Genomic DNA, 15,388 nt, shown 5'->3' with positions numbered 1-15,388 from the left:
CTCCCTTCCCAGCCCCGGCCAGGGGGAGCTTCTCTCTGTAATTAACGGCAGCGCTGCCTGCCCGCCGAGGCCTCTAATAGAAAATTCCCCATTTCAAGGAACATAAGCACAGCGGGGCGGAGGAAGGGGCCGTTCATCAGCGATGCTTTGCGGGCGCCTGTGGATCCAGAGGGCGTCTGTAGCAGCAGGCACGGGATAAAAGCAGGCAGCAAAGTGCCCTCCTCGCCAGGTGGGCCGGGGAGAGGAGGAGTGACAGCCCCCGTGCCACCCCACGTCCCTTCCCCATGTGCCTCTCCAGTGCCTTTTGCCTGCTGGCCCTGCCTGCGTTTGCAGCTGTGATCCCCTGAAAAATGGCTCTATTCATTACCCATTTTAATTTCAGTCTGGATCCCCAGAGCTCTGCAGACACATTTTGTTATCCTGGCTGTCAAGAAGCCTAAAGAGCTGCTGACGCCTCCTGGAAAACTTTGACAAACCCTCTGTTCGGGCACCGTGCTGCCTCCCCAGCCTGTCTGCCCAGGCTTTCCGCTGCCTAGTTCTTTATTAGCAACGATGTCTGCGAGGACAGGAGGAGAGAAAAAGCCCCACCGCTGACATCTGTGCAGAGCTGATCTCCTCTCCAGGCCCCTTCCCTCTCCGAGGATGCCCTGGGAGCTGAGCTGCAGAGGCTGGGTGTGAATGTCCCCAAAGATCAGATTTGCTCTCTGGGAAGCCAGATGTCACAGCAGAAAGTGGCACTCTCTTTATCCCATCCCCACATGTTGCTGCTCAGCCCAGAGGGTTCAAACCTGTGGTCGCAGACTCTCGGGGAACCATTTTAGGAGGTCCCCGGGAGGTGAACAGGGGAGCCGATCTGTGCCTGGAGACCTGTGCGCACCGTGCAGGAGCCTGTGTTCCCAGCAGGAAATTTTTAGCAGTCAGAAGCTGAAAATGGTTGAAAAATCTCAAATTTAGCCGCTTATTTATAGCCCCTCACCACTCAGTTGGACTGGATTAACCCAGTGAGCTGCGCGGAACAGCTTTCCCATCTATTCTGGCTCTCTTTGGCGATCTAATCCTCTCCCAATTAGTTTCTTTTTACATAGTAGTTGTCAGGCTGCTTTTAGAGAACAAAATGCCCCTCGGTCTCTTCGCTAACAGAGGAGAGTGCACCCGACACACCGAGAACAGATTGTCTCTAAATGTAATTTTGGTCAAAGTTCTGCGGAAGAAGTGCAGAGTCAGCCGCATGCTTTTAGCATAATGAGGACGAGCCAGCCGAACTCGTAACCTCTGTGGTTTTGGTCCAGCTGAGAACGGAGTCATCTTCTGCTTCAAACCCTTCCTCCCAGCGCCCTGCTGCGCTCTGAAATGCCGAGTTGCCTTTGAGGTGCCACTCACGCCGGCTGTCCTCGGGGCACGCGGGAGCACGGCCGAGCCTGCCGCTCCCCGGAGGTTCGTCAGCTGCAGGGGGATGAGGAGGTGCGAGGGCTGAGGGGGAGCAGAGCAATTAAAAAGCCATCAGAGGCAGGAGAAAAAGATGAGGCTTGCAGAGCTGACCGGGGGCCAGCTGCAGGGGTGAGATGCCCAGACCCTGGGGAAAAGCACGAGTGAGGAGTGTCCCCGCGCTCTGGGCACAGTGCTGGAGGAGCCAGCGGGCTGGCCGTGGGGGGCTGTGAGCTCTGTGGGTTGCTGCAAGCCTGCGGCTCCTCCCCACCTCCTCTGAACCCCAAAAACCTTCCTGCTGTGCACCCGGGCTCCTGGCACGGGGGCTATTGGTTTTTCTTTCCTGTTTTTATTCCTCTTTGTGATCCCCTGCTCCTGACCTCCAGCAGTACGTTCTGCATAACCAGTGCCATTTTCTCCTGCAACGATAACCTATGCTCACTACTGGAAACTGTGGATGACAAAAAGCTGCCCTGTTGGCTAAAATCTTCAATAAAACCCTAGGTACAACCACAGCCCCGTGGCCAGTCGTCATTCTGCCCAGGCCTCCCGGACAGCCCGCCTGTCCCCAGGTGACACTGTCACCCCTGGACCTCTGGAAGCTGGTGTGCCAGGGTGCCAGGCCTCTTTCCTGAGCTCCTCCACCTCGGTTTCATCCCTCACCGCTCTGTCAGCCCATCACCCTCTCCCTCAGCAAGAACAAATTGCTCGGGCTCCCTCCCCACCGGTGCTGAGCTGGGGAAGGGGAGCTGCGGAGACGCTGGGAGCCTTGCGGGGCTGTGTGACACTGCTCTGCGTGCGGAGCGAGCACAGGGCTAATCCCCCCTCTTCCCCACGCCTGCAGCACGAGATAGTGGCCGAGAGAGCAAGGTGCCCGCGCAACGCTCCCGGGAGCGAGCGGATTTACAGGCGGCGGTGGGAGCCTGCCTGAATCTCTCTCCCTTCTTCTTTATGCGTTTAAGAGGTTTCACTGTCTCGCTAACTCCCCTGAGAGGCCCAAGTAGCAGCCTCTTCGGATGTGAATACCTGACAAGTTTTTAATGTGAAATGAATTCACTAAATTTAGTCTCTTGGAGGGGAAGGAAAAAAAAGGAAAAAAAAAAAAAAGAGAACCGCTTCTTTCAATCTGGGGGAAGTGATCCAAACCCCAGCCGCTTCCCTGCCGTCAGAGTGAGCTGATTTGTTCTTTTCTCCTCTGTCTCAAAAGCTTTTAAGTCTGGGCCCCATGTGTGCCTGTGCACAAATAAGAGGTGGGAGAATGGCAGGCACTGACGCCGGTGTCTCAGGGGGAATCTGACAGCTCCCAGCTCCTGGCCTCCACATGACAGATGTTGACGAGGGCAGGGTGGGGAGATAGACAAAAGGAAAACCTGTGACGAGGGCTCTCTTCGGGTCGGAAGGGACCTCTGGCCCGAGTCCTAGGGATGCCGTCTTTGCTTTCAAGTGGACTTTGCACAAGACACAACTGGTGCCGAGGGCTGGAAGTAGGGAGCACCTCGCCTGGTGTACTTGTCTGAATCACCCGTTCTCCACCCCATCCTCTCTTCCTACCCTCGCTGGAGCCTCCAAGGTCCACTTTTCTTCTCTGTTCTGGCTCCTGAGGTTCACCAGGAACCTTCTGCTCTCCTTCGTTGTCCTCTCCCAAGGGCCAGAGCGGCCTCTGGGCTCTGCTGGCTGAAGGAGGCCTTGTGTTCTCCATGGCTTCACAAATCGGTTACTTCAGCCCAGGTAAGGAGCTGTGTACGTGCTTGTAACCATTAGCACAGGTGGAGGCAAGCACATGGGCTCAGTTTTGGAGGCTGGGGTCTCCATGAGCATGTCTACACATCCACACAAGGTGAGTATATGCATTACTGCAGCAGAGCTGACGGCTGGCTACTCCCAAAATTCAGCGGTGTGCACGAGGCTGAAGGGCAAAGCGTGTCTTGGTGACGCAGTTTGGTGGAGATGAAGATTTGGCTGGCTGCGGCCTGGGCTGTGTCTGGTGCCCTCATGGCGCTAGCGCCTGGATGCCCACCTGTCCTGCAGTCGGGGTTTGGAGGCTTCTACCTCGGTGGGCTGTGGGTTTTGTGGCTGGAGGGCTACTAAGATTGAAGCCCCAAGCTGGGGGACATCATTCGCCCCCATGCTGCAGCGAGCCACCGCTCCATCTCCTGGCAGGAGAGCTCCACGCCATTTATATCCCGCGTCTCACCGGTGAAAGGAGCGGAGGTGCAGGCCTGATTATGAAGACTTTATTTAGTTCTGATTGCCTCTAAAAAGGTCGCTTCCCAGCTGAGAGATGCAGGAGCAGAGGGGGATGGTCACTGGTTTCTGCACCCACACAGGGACACCGGGGCGGTGCTGTGCTGGGGACGGGGCACGTGGGCACGGGGCAGCCATGCCCTGGCTTGGCGTGAAGGCAAAATGAAGAAAGGGGGATAATGAAGATGATAAAAATGGCTGGCGCCGAAAACGTGTTTTAAAAAGACAAATAATTAACTCAGACCACCCATTCATCTTTTTTATGGCTTTTACTCTATTTCCCCTTTATGATTTTAGCCATAAGCGGCGTGGATGCGGTGCCAGCGGGAAGATGCTGAGCTGGCAGCCCTGCAGAACAAAGTCCTGCCGTTATCGGCGGGGTGGCCGCCGGGCCGGCGGCGCTGCCCTGCGCTGAGCTGAGCTGAGCTGAGGCGGCTCCCGGCCGCCCGCTGCCCCTGCCGGGCTGGGCTGGGCTGGGGAGGCTGCGCTGGGCCCTCCCGCACGGAGAGGCCGTGAGGGAGCCGTGTGTAGGGCTGTGTGTAGGGCCGTGAGGGAGCCGTGTGTAGGGCTGTGTGTAGGGCCGTGAGGGAGACGTGTCCCTACACACATGAGGGAGCCGTGTGTAGGGCCATGAGGAAGCCATGTGTAGGGCTATGTGTAGGGCCATGAGGGAACGGTGTGTAGGGCTGTGAGGGATTTGTGTAGGGCCATGAGGGAGCCGTGTGTCCCTATACACATGAGGGAGCCGTGTGTAGGGCTGTGGGGGAGCCATGTCTAGGGCGGTGAGGGATCTGTGTGTAGGGCCATGAGGGAGCTGTGTCTAGGTCTCTGATGGAGCCACGTGTAGGTGTGTGAGGGAGCCATGCCTAGGTCCATGAGGGAACTGTGTGTAGGGCTCTGAGGGAGCCGTGTCTAGGTCCATGAGGGAGCTGTGTATATGGCTGTGGTGGAGCCGCATATAGGTCTGTGAGGGATCCATGCTTAGGGCCACAGCTCCACCCTGGCTGTCCTCATGCGGGTGGCCACGTGTGGGGTCCGAGACAGCAGCACGGCATAACATGGCACCACCGCCTGCAGTCCCTATGGATCAGGAGGGCGCAGCTGCACCACCCCGACCTCCACCACCCCATACAGGGGTGATATCCCCCAAACCTTCCTCCTCCTCTCCAAAAGGCTTTCCACAGGCGTTCTGCCCCTGATATTTGCACTCCATACACCAGGGACCACACATATCACCACCACCACCCCACACTGGGGAGCAGCAACCCCAAACCACGGGGCGGCGCCCCCTGCCCCCCTTGAAGACCCCTTGAAGACCCCTCGATCACCACCCTCGCCCACCCCCTTCCCCCCAGCCCCCCGTCCCCTCCCCTCCATCGCCCTTTTAAGACTCAGCAGCGGGGCGGGGCCGCGCCCGTCCCCGCGGAGCTCCGCGGGCGCCCCCTGGAGGCGACGCCGCCGCCGCCACCGCCGCCCCTTTCCCCGGCCGCGGCCCCGGTCCCGGCGGTGGCAGCGGCAGCGGCGGCGGGGGCGCGGCCGTGCGCGTGCGCGCGCGCGGCGGCGGCGGCGGGGGCGCGCGCGCGCGCGGCGTTCCGTCGGGGCCCCGCGCCGCCGGCCCATTCATGCGGGGCAGCGGCGGCGGCGGAGGGAGGCAGGAGGGAGGGCGGCGGGCAGCAGGAGCGGCAGCAGGAGGAGGAGGAGGAGGAGAGGAGGAAGAAGGAGGAGGAGGAGGAGGAGGAGGAGGAGGAGGGCCCCGGCTGGAATGCGGTTATGGCTGGCGGCGGGGCTGAAGCCAGCGGGGACCCGAGGCGTGAGTAACGCGGCTGGCAACTTTCCTCTTCGTTTTTTTATTTGATTTATTATTATTTTGGGGGTGAAGTCAGGCTTTCCGCAACCCCCCTAATTTTTATTTTTTTATTTTTTATTTTTTATTTTAAAGCGAAATGGGGAGGGGGTGCGGCTCCCCCCCCCCCCCCCAGCCCCGCATTGCGCCCCGCGGGGCCGGCAGGGGTCGGCGCCCCCCCCCCCCCCTTCCCTTACAGCCGGGTTTTGGGGGGCTGGGCTCGGGCTTTTTGGGGTCCCCAAAGCCTGGGGGTGCCGGGGGGGGCCGGGTGGTTCCTCTACAGCCCTGTCAGGGGGCAGAGCCCCCCCCTGGGGGCTGCCACCGCCGTCCCCGCTCCCCTCCGTGGCGGTGCCCACGGGAGGCTGCCCGCGGTGTCCCCCCCCCGGCGCTGCGCTGCGAGAAAATCCCCTAAAAAAAAAACCCAAATCCCAGCCTGTGAGGGCTGAGAGCTGCCCCTATGGAAGCGTTAAGGGGAGGGGGGGGGGGGGGGCTGGGGTGTAAGCAGGGCTTTAACATGAAGGTCACCGGGTAAGGAGGAGAGGGATGGCGAGGGGAAGGGAGGGGAGGGCAGGCAGGGACCTCGCTTGTGCGCTCCCCCCCCCCCCCCTTCCCCTCCTTCCCCAGCCCGGCCGGGTTTCGGGGAGGACGAGACAAAAGCGGGACCTGGCGAGGCTGGGATTGAATATTCATGGTGCTCCGTGCGGGCTGCGGGACGCGGAGGGGAGAAAAGTTGGCCGGCTGAGCTGCATTGTCGGGCTGCCTTCCCCCGCCTCGCCGCCAGATCCCTCTCCGCCGAGCAAGAGGGCTGTGGCGGAGCCAATTCCCAGCCTTTCTTTGGGATTTTTTTATTATTATTTTTTTATTGATTTCATTTCATTTTTCCCCCCCCTCCTCTTTCTTTTGTGCGAGGCCGAAAAAAAAAAAAAAAAAAGAAAAAAAAAAAAAAAAAAGGAGGAAAGGAGGAGACGAAGCTATTGACTACATCAAAGGTTATCCATTTGAAAACACCATTTTCCTCCGAGCAGCGGCTAATTGCTTCCTGAACAATCTCAGGGTCTTTTGTATCCGCTCAGTGGGCAAAGCCGGCGGCTCCATGGCTCTGGCTCAACGCACCGGCGGCCGAAATGCGGTAGAAACGTGGAGGAGCGGCGGGGCAGGAGCCTCTCGGATGATGTGCAGATAATTTCCGAAGTGGCTGCGAGGAGGGGAGGCAGCGGCGGCTGCTGCTGCTGCTGCTCGCGGGGTGCGGGTGCGTGCCGGAGGTGGCCGTGGCCGTGCGGGTGCCGAGGAATTTCGGGGTCCGGCTCCGTGCTCGGGGGGATGCAGGGACACCGGGGGCATCCCGCTCTGAGGGGCTCGCTTCCCCAACGGGGCTGCGGGCGGATGCTCGGTGTGCTCGGTGCACGTTCGGCGGCTGGGCTTTGTGGTGCAGCTCGGAAAATCAAAGTTTTGAGGGCGTTGGGTTTGGGAGTGCGGCGGTGCCGGTACCAGAGCTCTTGTGCAGCGAGCACGGATAGCCTGGAGGGCCTCAACTTTCCCCTCTTGGCTTTGCTTTTTTTTTTTTTTATTATTTTTTTTTTTTTTTACGGATGTGTAAGGTTTGGAGCGGAGCACGGCGATCAGCCTCGGTGCGTGCTGGGGCTGCGCATGCAGCTAGGGCAGGCAGCCCTCGCCTCCGCCCGCAGACCCAAAGCGCTTCTCCTGCCCAAGGCAGCGGGCCCTGCGGCACGAACCCAAACTCCTCCGAACTCCGGCGGGGCTGGGGCTGGCTGGCGAGAGGCTGAAATGGCAGAGGGCAGTAAGAGCCGTGCTGTGCCGTGCCGTGCACCGAGGCTGCTTCCCCTCCTCCCCGCCGCAGCGCCGGCAGAGCTCGGGGCCGGCCCCAGCCCCGCTCCCGGTGCGTCAGTGTGGTGCCTGGCAGCTGGGCTCCGTGGCCGTGCTGCGCCTTCCCCACCCCGTGCATGAAGGGGAAGGATCCGGCCATCGGATCGGGCTTAACGGGGGAAAGTTGTGCCTGTTTATTCTCTGGGCTCGCTGCGGGTCAGGGCCTTTGTTGCTGCTCGGCTGGCTGCTGGCTGGAAGCGTTATCCGCCGGCGAGAGCTTCGCTCGGCCCCGAGCTGGGAATTCCTGGGTGGAGGAGCCCGGTGCTGCAGCGCTCGTGCCGCCGGGCTGCCTGCGAGCTGGGGAGCCGTGCCTGCAGGATCCGGCTGCCGCTGGGTCCCACCAGGCTTTGTCTGCATGAAGGCTCCCCCGGTGACAGCTTCGGCACCCTGGGGGACAGCTTCGGCACCCCTGGTGTGTCGGGGGAAGGAGGGGAGGGGGCAGAGGTGCTGCAATCCCTCCGTGCTGTGGGGAGGGGGCACGGGTCAGCCCATTGCTGGGTCCTTCCCTTGCTGCCCGCAGGTTCCAGGTTTGTGTGGGCTTGGGACTGGGGCTGGTGGGGTTATATTCGTGGAAATGGAAACCTCGAGCTGCTGCCCTGTGGTTTGCTGATGTCTCCAAATTACGTCTCCAAATTGCGTCGTTAGGCACCGGCGGTGCCGTACAGAAGAGATCCAGGTGCTCCTGGCTGGGTTTTGGCTGGTGAGCGGCCCCGTGGCTGGGCACGGCAGGGGATGGGTGAGCGTGGCTCCTCGTGGCCCCGGTCCCTTCCCTCCCGTGGCCGTGGGCCCTTCTCCCGGCGGGGCGCTGAGCGCCGTGACGCCGCATGAAGCCGGGAGGAGCGAGCGTTTGCGTCAGTGCCGGGGCGGCCGGTTTGACTTGGGGCTGGAGACAACCCCCTCCTTGGCTGGCTGCAGCCCCCGACACGCTCAGGGCCGTGCTGCGGGAGCCTCCCGCTGCAGCCGTGGCTTTGTGCAGGGCACACGTGGGCTCCGGCACCGTCGGTGGCACGCGGCTCTGGCCGTGCCCCAGCTCAGCCCCGGGGAAGGGCGCAGCAGGGAAGCACAGGCAGGTACCCCAGCGCCTTCCCGGGCTGTGCTTGCAAGCCAGCTTTGAGCAAACGTCTCAAGGGAGAAGCTCAGCCTTGGTTTTCGTGCCAGCCACGGGCAGATGTGGCTCGTTTTCCCCGTTTTTTGGTGTGTTGGCAGCCCAAACATGTGCCTTCGACCTGCCGGAGCGCAGCCGGGAGCCGGGCGGTGCCTCCCTCTGTGCCTTGCCCGAGCATCCCGCGGCTGCCTCCAGCCTTTGTTCCAGGTGGAAGCCACCATTTCAAACCCTGAATTAGAAACAACTAGGAGTTTATTTTTCCCTTTAGCCAGGGCTTGGCAAGCCTCCTCCTTGCGGCCTGCGTGTCAAGATGTTCAAGTGTGTGAACTTCACGTCCGGGTTGTGCGGCCGGTGCAGGAACACAAACATTTTTGCTCCTTTCTGCCCTCAGCTCTCCTTGCGTGGCACGAGGGGGATATTTTGGGTCACCCCTCTGTCCGTGCGGGCGCGAGGCCAGGGCTTTGCCGTGCAGCTGAGCTCCCCCCTGCCCCACGTGTTGGTCTCCGTGCCAAGTTTTGTTACCTCTGGGAGAAAGTGCCTGGGTGAGCATGCTTCAGCCGGGCTCTGCAGGACCTGCTGGGCAGAGGACATCTCCTCCACGTCCACTGGTGCTGAGCAGCAGCCTCAGCCCTTCCCCGTTCTCCCCTCTGCCTCCCCGCTGCTCGCCCCGGGGCTCTGGGTGCCCACGCCTGCCTCCCTTCTCCTCCCGCAGCCCGCCGGCCAACTTGGCACCGAGACCCGGAGCGCTCGTAATCCAATTTGGGCAGTTTAACCGCGCTTTGCTGTCCGTGCTGCTGCCCGGGAGCTTTCATCTGGCTGTTGACCCTGGTTCTGGAGGTTGGGTAACCCACGGCCAGGTGGATTTTAGGAAGCTGAGGCCGGGTCCGAGCCCTGCTGGTGGCATCGGGGCCGTTTCCCCGCGGAGGTACGAGCGGTGGAAGGCAGCGGGGACGGGTGCTGCGATTCCTGCTTTCCCTGCAGGGGATCCCTCCCACCCCTTCCCGTTTTCCATCCACTCCCCCTCTTTTCTCCCGTGAAGATAAACCCTTCTGCCGGGGCTGCTCTGCAATCCACCGGTATTTTCAGAAATGCTAAGCCAAGGAAAATGAAGTCTCTCTCTTCCTTTTGGTTGCCTACTGTTTAATGTACAAAATACAGGGGTGGTAATTGCATTAAAACGTATATAATTATACTGGAGGGGGAAAAAAAAAATCTCGTTAATTGTTCGGGTGTTTTGAGCTGATAAATGTGGAGTGATTCATGCTCGCTTCGGAGTTCGCCGGAGCAGGGCTGCGGTCCGGCGTGCGAGGGGTTAGGAGGAGCCTTGTTTTCATGCCATTAGCAGGAAGTCAGCTCGGATTCCTCGCCGCCTGAACCGGCTCCAGGCTTCAGGCTTTCTGGGATCCCTGGCGTTTTTTCGTGTCCGGGGCACTGATCCTCGGCCGTGCGGGGCCTCTGGCCCTGCTCCAGGCGGGCCTCGCGGCGACGGTGTGAGGGCAGCAGCTCTCCGAGCCCCTCCGCTTTCCGTGCCTGCCAAAATATTCGAGCCCTTGCAGAACGAAATCCCCTGCGAGGGGAGAGGCAGACACCAGCCGGGCTGGAGAGGGGAGATCTCCTGCACGCCGCAGCCCCGTGCCCGGGTGCTCGCTGCCTTCTGCCCCCTGCACTCGCTGCCCTCTCTGGGCACAGGCACCGGGTCCCCTTTTGGGGCCGGCAGGAGGGATCGCCTCCCGCTGGCGGTGGCACGGGGCGATGCGAAAGCCACATTTCCTTCAGCGAACGCCGACTCTGCCGGAGCCGCAGATAACATCGGAGGTAATTGCAGTGGCAATAAGTTGTTTGCTTTGTGTGCGCGGCCGCGCTGTGTATACAGGCAGTTGTTTCGCTCTTCCTGTGCAGACCGTGAGCTTCGACAAGGGAAGAGGAAAACCCAAAAATATTTTAGGAGTTTAAAAATAAGCTCGCGGCTTGGCTGGTGCGCAGGATGTTTCGCAGGGCCCTGTGTTCCCGGTTGGTCCCGATCCAGCTCTGCGGCCCTCGGGAGGTGTTGCCGGGTGGTTGGAGGGGTTGGAGGGTCCTGGGGGGCTCCGTCCTGCTCCCGGACCGGCCGCGTCCTGCAGGGAGCCAGGGGAGCAGAGCTGCCCCGTGCTCGCTCGGGGTCCTGCCCCTCCGGGACCTGGGGGGCTTTCACTGCGGCAGGGGGTCCGTGGGGGGCTTCACCCCTTCCAGCGGGACGGTGGTGGGGACATGGAGCTGTCCGATGGGCTGGTCGGCAGGGGAGAACCTGCTTTTCAGGCTGATGTCATCGGGAAGAAATGGGGGAGGAGAAAGGCAGGAAGGCAGGCGAAGAGATCGGCCTCCGCGGGTCGGCGACAGCCTCCAGCAGCCCCGGGCTGGGATTGCCACCGGCTCTCCCTCCTCACAGCCCCTACACCGGCGGTGCCCGCGGCCCTACGGGGGGATGCCCTGGGGGGCACGGCCTCGTGGGGCGAGGATCGGGGGCCTTGCCCTGCCTCTCCGCCGTGCTCCGTGTGCTGCGGTGTGGAGCCACGAGGCTCCCGGCCCCTCCGCAGCCTGACGTCACCGCGGGGCCACCATCCAGCCGCTGTGGCTTGCAGGGGGCGAGCGCCTTTCTGGCAGCACCTCGCTCCCTCTCTGTCCCACACAGCTTGCCAAGCTTGGGCAGAAGGCTGGGGGCTGCCGAGTGCCTCTCCTTCCCCTCTCCATCCCGGCTGGAGCCTCGCAGGGGTGATCCCCTGGGCCATCCAGGCGTGCTGCATCCTGCTCCGGACCTGGCTTCGCCCTCCCCGGCCACCTGAAGCCCCCCGAAGCCACCTGAAGCACCCTGGCCCTGAGCTCGCCCTGGGAGCGTGGGTTGTGGACTCAGCCTTTGCCTGTGTGCGTTTGTGCCTCTCACTGCTTTTATTGGATGCTCTCGTCCCGTAGTGTAAGCGAGCGAAGCCTCTGTCAGCCTCTGAAAGCAGAATTTCCCCTCTTTGTCTTGCTGCTGGTGGAGCGCTTTCAGGCTTCTGTGCCCAACCCGGGGCCCTTTCCCTCTGTTTTTTCCCCCACAGCAAGGTGAGGGGCACAGCCTGCAGCAAGGAAAGTCTTGGGAGGGCCGGGGGTGGAGAGGGGAATGGGCTACAGCGTGGGTTTTGTCTGGGGAAACCTCCTCTCCCCGCCAGCAGACGCCTTGTGGTGCCCGCTGGCTTTATCCATACCCATGAGGGCGGTGTGTGCCCTGCACCACCTCGGCTCACCCCGTGACCGCAGCACGGGGCCGGGTGGAAAAAGAGGAATTTCAGCCCCGCCTGGATTTGTGCTGGATTAAAGCAGCCCCGGAGCCGGGAGCAGAAATCCTCCGGCTCTGCTCCGTCGGCACAACCCAGGAGCTCCCAGGTGGGGTTTGGGGAAAGTTGTGGTGTCCTGGGGAGCCGGGCTGTTCCCAAACCTTACGTGCTTGGGCAGGGGAGATCCTGGTCTGAAGGTCACCAGATGAATGTGGGTGTGGGATGTGAAGCCTTGAGCTGCCCTGGGTGCTGCTGTTAGGAGCCGCAGCCCCACCACAGGCCTGCACCGGGGGTCTGGGTGTGGGGTTTTGGGGCGCGTGGTGGTCCCCGGTGTCCAGGTGCTGCGGTTTAACCAGGTTCAGGCAGGACACCAGGGCCTTCTGGTGGCCCTGTGGAGCTCAAGGGAAGCGTGGGGGCACTCTGCTCCTTGGAAATACGTGTCCGGCTCGGGGCTGTGTGGGGAAGGCCTCTTGTAGGGCCTTTTAGATAGCCACGTGTGCTGTGGGGGGAGCGGGAAGGGCAGTGTCACGTTGTGCCTCCGGGAGAGGTGTGTGAGGTGCTGGTTTGTGTCTGGGGTCCTCGGAAGGGGTACATGTGCCTGGTGGGGCCTGCTGAGGCTGTCCTCCTGCCTCTCTCTGCCTTGTGCTATTGGGGCTGGGAGAAACCTGGGAGAAACCTGGGAGAAACCATCCCAGAAACGCCGGTGAGGCAGCTTTGGGTGGCTGAAGTGATTGCGCTGCGGGGAGGGGACGGACCTGGCCCAGAGCTCTGCGAGCGGAGCAGGAAGGAGTTAAGGCAGCCCTGCCGCAGATGATCGCGTATGTAGCGCAGCTCCCAGCTCGGTAACACCACCAGCCTTTTCTTATTGTTGCAAGGCTTTTCCCAGGCAGACGAACCTAAAAATACACCGAGCGTATTGTGACACCGGCTCTCCTGTGGCCTGCGGGCTTTTCTCTCCTCCGTAGCATCTCCCCTCGCTCCCTTTCGCTAATTACTGGCAGCGAGGCAGCGCGAGCGGGTGAAGACGGAGCCGGTTCCCTCGGTCCGAAAGCAGCAAGCGGCTTGGATCGAGCGCAGAAAAACCCATCAGATCCCATTCCTCCTGCCCTCCCGGGGGTGATGCAGGAGGGTTTTGCCCCCCGTCGGGTTTCTCTCCCAGCCCCTGTTTCGCAGCGCTCCTGCAGAGCCGCTTCTCCCCGAGGAGGAGGGCTGAGGGCTGAGGGATGCTGTTCCCAGCACGAGCACCGATGGGGGCTGCAGGGGGTGCTCAGCACCAGCCCTGCTGCTGCAGGGGATGCTCTTGGACCAGCTCGGGACCACGGCCCCGTTAATTTCTGCAGGGGCTGCTGTTTCGTAGTTGGCACCAGGCAGTGTGCTGGCCTCGCTCCCCGAGCGACCAGAGCTGGTCCTCGTGCTCTGCCCAGCCCTTGCCTTTCAAGGTGTGTTTTACCCACGGCCCCTGTGAGCTCGGGGCTGCAGGCGGTGCAGCCGGGTCCCGTGTGAGCAGCACCTAAAGCCACACCGGCCTCCTGGCCGCTGCCGAGGCGAGGCTGTTACCAAATTTCCTTTCCGGCGTGGGATGAAAGGGGCCGGGGTGGATTTAGCGGGTGCGCAGTTGCTTTGTCAGCTTTGTTTCTGAGGGCAGGTTTCCTGCTACGTGCGTGTGAGAGAGGAGAAGCCCCACGTGCGTGCGCGAGCTGCTGGCTGCTTGGGGTTTCCACGATTTGGGACCGCTGTGGCTGTGTTTGGAGGGTGGGTCTTGCTTCCCACTGCGATCCCTGAGCCCCTTCTGGGACAGGATGCTGTTGGGAACATAGAAAAGAAGAAAGCAAGCTCACCTCTCCTGTAGTTTCTCTTTTATTTTATTTTAACCACCGCCGATTGCTTTAAGCAGGTCTTACTGTACAAAACCCCCGCTGGTGTCAGGGCACTAGGACAAGAAGTTGCTGCAAACGTATATTTAGGAGCAGAAGTCTCCGAGGAGCTCTGCAGACTGTCATCTGTCTGCTCGCAGCTCGCCCCAGCTCTCCCTTGCTTTGCTCTCCTTCCAGCTCCCGAGGAACCGTTCCCTAAATTAATTTGGGAATCTCCTGTTGGGCTTTCTAGCCCTGATTTGTCACAGCAGCCTGACCTCTGGCGCATGTACCCGCTCCCGAAAATAGAAGCAATGAATAATTGGACATGTGCTGAGAAAACGACTTCCCCGTCCCGCTTGCCCGTCCCTGTGGAGCAGCGCAGGGGTTTGGGGTTCCCACGCCACCTCCACCGCCTGTCCCTGCTCCTCTTCCTCCCGGCGGCGGGCTGCTGGTGCCTGTTGGATTTTGGTTAGATGGAAATCTCCTTGTGACAGAGCCCGGGGTGTTGTTCCTCTCCTGGTGTCGGTGCAGACGGAGAAGCGGTTGTGCCGGGGTGTGTTTGGTTTGGGGCACCCACGCCTCCTGTCGCCCTTGGCTCCTGTCCTTCTACTGCTGCGGTGTTGCACTGGGGCTGCCAGCTCTGTAATGGGGTGCAGAGGGTCTCTGCTGGGCTGCATGAATTGCAGAAATCGCTGCTGGAAGCAGGGGGGCTGTTTGGGTGCTGCAGGGGGTGCTTGGTGTGGTGCTGCACCCTGCTGGGGCGAGCGCGGTGCCCCCAGGAGCTCCCCCTTGCTCAGAGGAGAAGGGAAAGCCATGGGCACAAAAAGAAATTTCGGGACAAAGGGCGGCGCAGTGTGGGGACACCCACGTCAAACACCCAGGAAGCTGGCCCCGCTGTTACTCCTCCTACCCCATCCGCACCGCGAGGAGAGCTGCAGGGCCCCACGACGAGCACAAACCCCGTGCTGTTGGCGCAGGGTGCTGTGCCTGGCTGCTGGGTGCCGCCAGCTGGGCGAGGGAGGCCCCGGCCGTGCCCGTGGGCAGGAACCTTCCCCTGGCACCCCACAGCCCCGGAGGAAACCGAGCTGCTCGCCGCCTCCTGCCCCAAGCAGCAGCTCAGTGCCGGCGGCGTGGCCGCATCCTGCGCCCCGCGGTGCAGTTAGGGGCTGGCGGGCGCCGCTCTGCTGGGCTTGTGGTTGTGGCCTTGCTGATAAAGTTCCTAAAACGAAGGTGCTGGGCGGTGGGGCTGCCTCCTGTCACCTCTTCCCCAGGAGGGACAGCTCTGTCCCGACACGCCGTGCCCTGGGGTGTGGGCGCGCGCTCCCTGCCGGGAGCCTCTTGCCCTGACACAGCACCGCAGGGCTGTGAGCTTTGGACCACGTGAGTCACTCCCAGGGCCGGTGGCTCCACGTTCCCGTTCGCTCCACACCCGCAGAGCTGGCTTAGCCTCCGAGGTGCTCACCCGGCGTTGCCCAAACCTCCCTCGAGGCTATAGCCTCGGAGGCTGCTGCGTGGGGAGGAGGGAGGCGCTGGGAGCGCTGCAGGAACGGAGAGCTTTCGGAGCTGGAGAGCTTTTGGAGCGGGAACGGAGCGCTTTGGGAGCTGGGCACGTCCACAAAGGGGATTTGGAAGCGGTGCAGGGACCTGCCCGGGGGCACGGAGGAGCCAGCAGAGCCGTTGCTGCCAGCCCCTGCTGCTATCGCGTGCGCTGCCGCTGGCGCGGTGCCGCCTGCCCTCCGAT

The 15,388-nt window shown here is 61.9% G+C and overlaps 1 protein-coding gene across 3 annotated transcripts in view; it reads left to right on the top strand.

The window, feature by feature from the left end:
* The first annotated feature begins 5,367 nt into the window (after positions 1–5,367).
* PLXNA1 (plexin A1) overlaps positions 5,368–15,388 on the top strand; it is a 105,270-nt gene continuing 95,249 nt past the window's right edge. For 2 of the 3 annotated variants that reach the window (XM_084531520.1, XM_084531518.1), the window contains exon 1: positions 5,368–5,479. The gene's annotated coding sequence lies outside the window, so the exon portion shown is untranslated. Of the gene's footprint in view, positions 5,480–9,771; positions 10,317–15,388 lie in introns of those variants that run through there. The other variant, XM_084531519.1, reaches the window with a different exon arrangement.

The sequence above is a fragment of the Aythya ferina genome, assembly GCF_964211825.1.
Source record: "Aythya ferina genome assembly, chromosome: 10".
Classification (NCBI taxonomy): domain Eukaryota; kingdom Metazoa; phylum Chordata; class Aves; order Anseriformes; family Anatidae; genus Aythya; species Aythya ferina.
The sequence above is the reverse complement of the archived record's forward strand: the minus strand, read 5'-3'. Positions and strand labels throughout refer to the sequence as shown.